Below are 6,470 nucleotides of genomic sequence, written 5' to 3'. Positions count from 1 at the left end.
GTAATCACAGCTACTAGGGAGGCGGAGGCAGGAGAATCGCTTGAACCTGGGAGGTGGAGGTTGCAGTGAGCCGAGATCATGCCACTGCACTCCAGCCTGGGCAACAGAGTAAGACTCTATCTCAAAAAAAAAAAAGAAGTCTCATTGGAGAAAGAAGCATTGCTGCACCTGGCACCTGCAGGGCACTGATGCCAGAGCACAACTCTGCTGGCCTTGTAAGACTGTACCCTTCTCTCTTCTCTCCTCGCTCCTTGGGTCTGACCCTGAGGGTCTAATCATTGGCTAGTGAGTTGTAGAGGAGGGGAATAGGGGAGAGAAGCCGCCAAACATACCTGGTCCTCCACTGCTGGGCTCCAAGCCTGAAGCAAACCTGAGCTAGAAGTTAAGGTGAGAATAAGGTTGGAGTTTTATATTAAACTGTCAACTTTCAAAAAAACAGACTATTCCTAGGCCTGGAAAAGCTACGGGACCTTCCTGAGATTGTGTCTACAGCCTGGAAAAAAGATCTATGGAGTAAGTTTACCATGGTGTGATGGGCAAGATTAAAATTGTTTCCATGTTCATATTCTGCTGAGATCAGCTTCTTCCAAAAATGGGTTACATATAGGTTTTGGAATGTTTGTTTAAAAAAAGTGTGACAATACTTTATGGCTTCCTTTTACATGTATGTGTTGTCTACACACGTATCATATATACATAATCATAGACTTTCACAGCTGGAAGGATATTAAATACGTTCTGGTCCAACATACTCATTTTATAAACGAGGAAAATGAACTCTCAAGATCTCTTTCAGTTCTAAAGTTTGAGGATTTTATGGTCTTGACAACTACTCACAGAAGACCTTGAAAGAAATCATACTAGACACTAGGGCTAGACATTAGAGTATTTTTTTTTTTTTTTTTTTTGATACGGAGTTTTGCTCTTGTTACCCAGGCTGGAGTGCAATGGTGCGATCTCGGCTCACCGCAACCTCCACCTCCTGGGTTCAGGCAATTCTCCTGCCTCAGCCTCCTGAGGAGCTGGGATTACAGGCACGCGCGACCATGCCCAGCTAATTTTTTGTATTTCTAGTAGAGACGGGGTTCACCATGTTGACCAAGATGGTCTCGATCTCTTGACCTAGTGATCCACCCACCTCGGCCTCCCAAAGTGCTGGGATTACAGGCGTGAGCCACCACTCCCGGCCTGACATTAGAGTATCTTAAAACAGAGTCAAGAGGCAGGTGTGGTGGCATGTACCTATAATTGCAACTACTCTGGAAACTGAGGTAGGAGGATCCCTTGAGCTCAGGAGTTCAAGGCTGCAGTGAGGCACCCAGCCTGGGGGACAGAGAGAGACACTGTCTCTTAAAAAATAAAACAAACAAAAAAAAACAGTCAAGAATCAAGAATTCTCTGGCTCAGGGAAGGCACTCAGGATACTAGCTGGCTCATTGCTCCTGCAGGACATAAAAGAGTGATTGCTTTTAAAAGAAAAATTAGACTGGGGTCCCTGCCAGCCTAAATAACTGCAGTGCTTGACCAAGAGCCAAGCCTAGGAAGCTAAAGAGAGTTCAAAGATTGCCCTTGTTTTAGACAAGATCATTTCTATTCACCTTCAGAGAACATTTAGGTCCAACCCTGTCAAGGGATTTAGGCTTGCAGGCTTCTCAGATGCCAGTGTTTTCATGGAGCCTTGGCTCTGGATACCTTGGTTTTTGTCCCACCCCCGTGGCAGAGGTGAATCAGAAGGATCTTTCAAGCACCTCTAGGCAGGAAAACAGAGTAGGCAATAGCCGCACCCCATTCGTCTTCTCCTTTTCTTCTGAGTTCTCCATTTAATAGTATCAAATTGCCTCTCTCCTACCGCTCATAAGCCATTTCCATGTGTGTTATTACAGTGGCCGGCCGGATGTGGGAAGAGAGGGACATCTCCCAGTACAGCCTGGCAAGCATTCTGTGGTTGATGGGGCAGCAAAGGTCCTTATAGGTCCCCTTTCCCCACCCTTTCTCCTCTTGTGTTCCCAATGGTCACAACCCTGAGTAACAGCAGTGACTCAGTGGTTCAAACATCAAAGAGGCAATTGTCTGGAGCTGAAAGTGTGTCAGGGCCTTGGATATTTAGGCAAACACTGAGAGCAGTGAGGAGTGTGTGGAACTTGGCCTGGAGAAATCCCCCAGGCAAAATGCGTGGATGGAACACAACTCAGCCTCTCACTGACCTCTCTGCAGCTGGGAGACGGAAGGAAAAGATGGCTGGAACACAGAGATCCCTGCCTAAGTCTTGGGGATCCCCCCTGACAGTTTCAGGTTGTCTCCACCAGGAGACACACTGTTGTTGACCATCCCTGGCTAACATGCCTCCTCAGCCCCCAAGACGGTAGATTCCTCCCTCACTAGCCCAGCTTGCTTGTCTCTAAGAATTCCAAAGAGGCGTCAGCTCTACAACAAAGCCAATAACCACTCTGATGTTTTGCTGAGATTCTCCTTCACACTTACAGATGACAAGGAGCTTTTCTAGAATAAAAAAGAGATTGTGATAAAAACTTTCTTCCCTTAGAATGCGAGGTGATGCAATGACTGAATCAATGGAACGATGCCTGTCTGTTTATTCTCACGGTGTTCTAGTTATCTCCCGTCGTAATTCCAGTCCTAATTTCTTGCTCTAAAGCATACTGATTAAAATCATCTTTTAATAGAATCATTATTGACCCCGGCCATTGTATTAATCAGAAGTAGTAACTACTGCAATAACTTTTATTTTATTTTATTTTTTGAGATGGAGTCTCGCTCTTGTCTCTCCGGCTGAAGTGCAGTGGCGTGATCTTGGCTCACTGCAACCTCCGCCTCCTGGGTTCAAGCAATTCTCCTGCCTCAGCCTCCCGAGTAGCTGGGACTACAGGCTTGTGCCACTATGCCCGACTAATTTTTGTGTTTTTTTTTAGTAAAGATGAGTTTTTACCATGTTGGCCAGGCTGATCTCGAACTCCTGACCTCAGGTGATCCACCCACCTCGGTCTCCCAAAGTGCTGGGATTTCAGGCACAAGCCACGACATGGCCTGTAATACTTTAAAACTCTTACTGGTTTAATACTAGATAGTTACTTCTTGAAAACGTTAAAGTCCAATTGGTTGCTTTGCAACTGGACTCAGACGGCTTATGCTTAGTGTTTCTACCATCTTTGGGGGCCTCAGAGTCCTCTACTCAGTCCTCTGCATCTGACCTCCCAAGAGACAGCTTGTGAACGATGCTGTCAGAGGTTTTAGGGAAGCCAGGCACATCACAGAGACTCACATTCAGATTCAGTCCCTGCCAGATCGCTTTGAGCTCAGAAGTTGGAGACCAGCCTGTGCAACATGGCAAAACCTCATTTCTACTAAACATACAAAAATTAGCAGGTGTTGGTGGCTCACGCCTGTAGTCCCAGCTACTTGGGAGACTGAAGTGGGAGAATCACTTAAGCCTGAGAAAAGGAGGCTGCATTGAAACCAGATCACGCCACTGCAACAACCCTGTCTCAAAAAAACTCAAAAGACAAAAACAAGAAAAGAATCAGCCCGTGCCTTGCCTCAATGTAAAGTTCTGCCATGTGCTGACCAAGAAGAGGAGGAACCCATGGTTTTGGTGAGCTCTGTCCTGCTGGCAGCCCACCTACCTGGGTGAAGCAGTATACACAGGGATGACGAGTCTAGGGTCTAGAGCTGGACTGCTTGGTCTGGAATCCTGGCCCAGACACTTCCTCATCATGGGACCTTCTTTGTAAACTGGGCACGATAATGTTACTTACCCGAAGTGTTGCTGCGAGGGTTAAAGAAGACTCCTGTAAGTCCTGAACTTAGAGCCGTGGCTGCACATAGTGAGCACCTGAGAAACACTAGCTATTTGGGGTGAATGTGAAGCCCTTAGACTAAGCCCTGCAGCGCAGAACCTCAGCTGTTATTATTCCTCCTTTCCCTTATTTATGACTTCAACTAAACCCCCCCTCCTTTTTTTTTTGAGACAGGGTCTCACTCTGTCAATTAAGCTGGAGTGCAGTGGTGCCATCACAGCTCATTGCAGCCCCCACTTCCTGGTCTCAAGTGATCCTCCCATCTCAGCCTCCCGAGTAGCTGGGACCACAGGTGTGCACCACCACACTCAGATGATTTTTTGTATTTTTGTAGAGACAGGGTTTCATCATGTTACCCAGGCTAGTCTCAAAGTGGTCTGGGCTCAAGTGATCCACCCACCTCAACCTCCCAAAGTGTTGGGATTACAGGCGTGAGCCACCACGCCTGACCTTAAAACCTTGTTTTTTTATGTTCAGGGTCCTCCATCTGCTTCTTTTCTTTCCTGTTCTCTTTACTGCAGGTGTAAGTGTCTGGTTCCATTCCCGATTTTGTTTCTTTCTCCTCCCTCATACACCCTCTGGCTGTGAAAGTCTTCCTGTCTTAGGCCCCACCCTGCGCCTCCATTTCTCTCTCCTCTATCAAATACCTCCTAAAAATTTCCTGTTAATGAAACTTTGTTCTTATTGCTCATTTAGAGAATCTCTCTAAATGAAATGGAGTGTTTCCCTCTGCTTTTCTATTCTCCCCCCCTTACATTGTATCAATTCTCACAGGGAATAAAACCTAGGAAAATCAGGGCTCTTAGCAGCAGCAACCCCAGTAATTGAGAGGCAGGTTTTACTGAGTCTCTGGGATACTGACCAGACACTCAGAAAATAGAACCTAAGATACTTAACAGTTTCTGTAATTGTTTTATCTGTGCAATCTGGAGAATTTTGGTTGGCACATCCCCATAGACAGAGCGCTTTATGAGAGTAGATTTTTTATTTGAGACAAAGTCTCACTGTTTCTGCCCAGGCTAAAGTGCAATGGCACGATCTTGGCCCACTGCAGCCTCCACCTCACTTCCCGGGTTCAAGCGATTCTCCTGCCTCAGTCTCTCCAGTAGCTAGGATTATAGGTGCCTGCCACCATGCCCAGCTAATATTTGTATTTTTAGTAGAGACAGGGTTTCACCATGTTAGCCAGGCTGGTCTCGAACTCCTTGACCTCAGGCGATCCGCCAACCTCAGCCTCGCAAAGTGGTATTACAGGTGTGAACCATTGTGCCTGGCCGAGAGTAGGCATTCTGTTATTCATAACTGTAGCTCCCTGGAACAGTACACATAATAGATGTTCACAACTTGCTTGCTTAAAAAAATTAGTCTTTACTTGAAGAAAGGAGAGTTAGCAGCAGAAGAAAAATTAGGACAAGGGAACAGATTCATTAAAGCCAACTCAACTAGTTTCTTCTGATATTCTCCACCACTACATTTGAAGGTATTTTTGATTAAAGGATTAAGGTCATCATTAACAAATATTTTTCAGCAGGATTCGGTGTCTCATGCCTGTAATCCCAGCACTTTGGATCACCTAAGGTTGGGAGTTCAAGACCAGCCTGATCAACATGGAGAAACCCCATCTCTACTAAAAATACAAAATTAGCTGGGCGTGATGACGCATGCCTGTAATCCCAACTACTCAGGAGGCTGAGGCAGGAGAATCACTGGAACCCCAGAGGTGTAGGTTGCGGTGAGCCAAGATTGAACCATTGCACTACAGCCTGGGCAATAAGAGCCAAACTCCCTATCAAAACAAAACAAAAGCCAAATATTTTTCTTTGCATTAGAAAAGAAACTATAGCAAGACTCCGTCTCTACTTTAAAAAAAAAAAAAGAAGAAGAAGAATTAGTGGGGCTTGGTGGAGTGCATCTCTAGTCCAGGGGGCTGAGATGGGAGGGGAGGATCACTTGAGCCCCGGAGGTTGAGGCTGCGGTGAGCTATGATTGTGCCACTGCACTCCAGCCTGGATGACAGAGTGACATCTTGTCTCTAAAAAAATTAAAAAGAAAACAGAAAAAACAAAAGAAAGGACATTAGTTCAAGATGAAATCTAGCTGTGAAAAAAAGAAAGATAAGAAAGGACACTAGCAATATTGGAAGAGCTAGCATAATTCATGAAAATGCATGACTTCAGGACCTCAATGGTCGTTCTGATTCACCAGATTATTCATTTTTCTCTTGAAAATTCTTGAGGCTGGGTGTGGTGACTCACGCCTGTAATCTCGGCTCAATCTCAGCACTTTGGGAGGCTGAGGTGGGCAGATTTCCTGAGGTCAGGAGTTTGAGACCAGCCTGGCCAACATGGTAAAACCCCAACTCTACTAAAAATACAAAATTAACCTGGCATGGTGGCACATACCTGGGATTACAGGTAGGAGAATTACTGGAACTTGGGAGGCAGAGGTGGCAGTGAGCTGAGATTGCACCATTGCACTCCAGCCTGGGCAACTGAGCTGCTCCATCTCAAAAATAGAAAAAAAGAAAAAGAAAATTGTTGAGAAGACACATTCTCCCGATCAAGTTTAATTGAAAAAAGGCAATTACTTATATGTTCATGTTAGTTAAGTTTTGAAGTAACGAAAAATCAGAACAAAGCATTACACTTTATTCATTCT

The sequence above is a fragment of the Callithrix jacchus genome, chromosome 2 (assembly GCF_049354715.1).
Source record: "Callithrix jacchus isolate 240 chromosome 2, calJac240_pri, whole genome shotgun sequence".
NCBI lineage: Eukaryota > Metazoa > Chordata > Mammalia > Primates > Cebidae > Callithrix > Callithrix jacchus.
Note: the sequence above shows the minus strand (reverse complement) of the source record.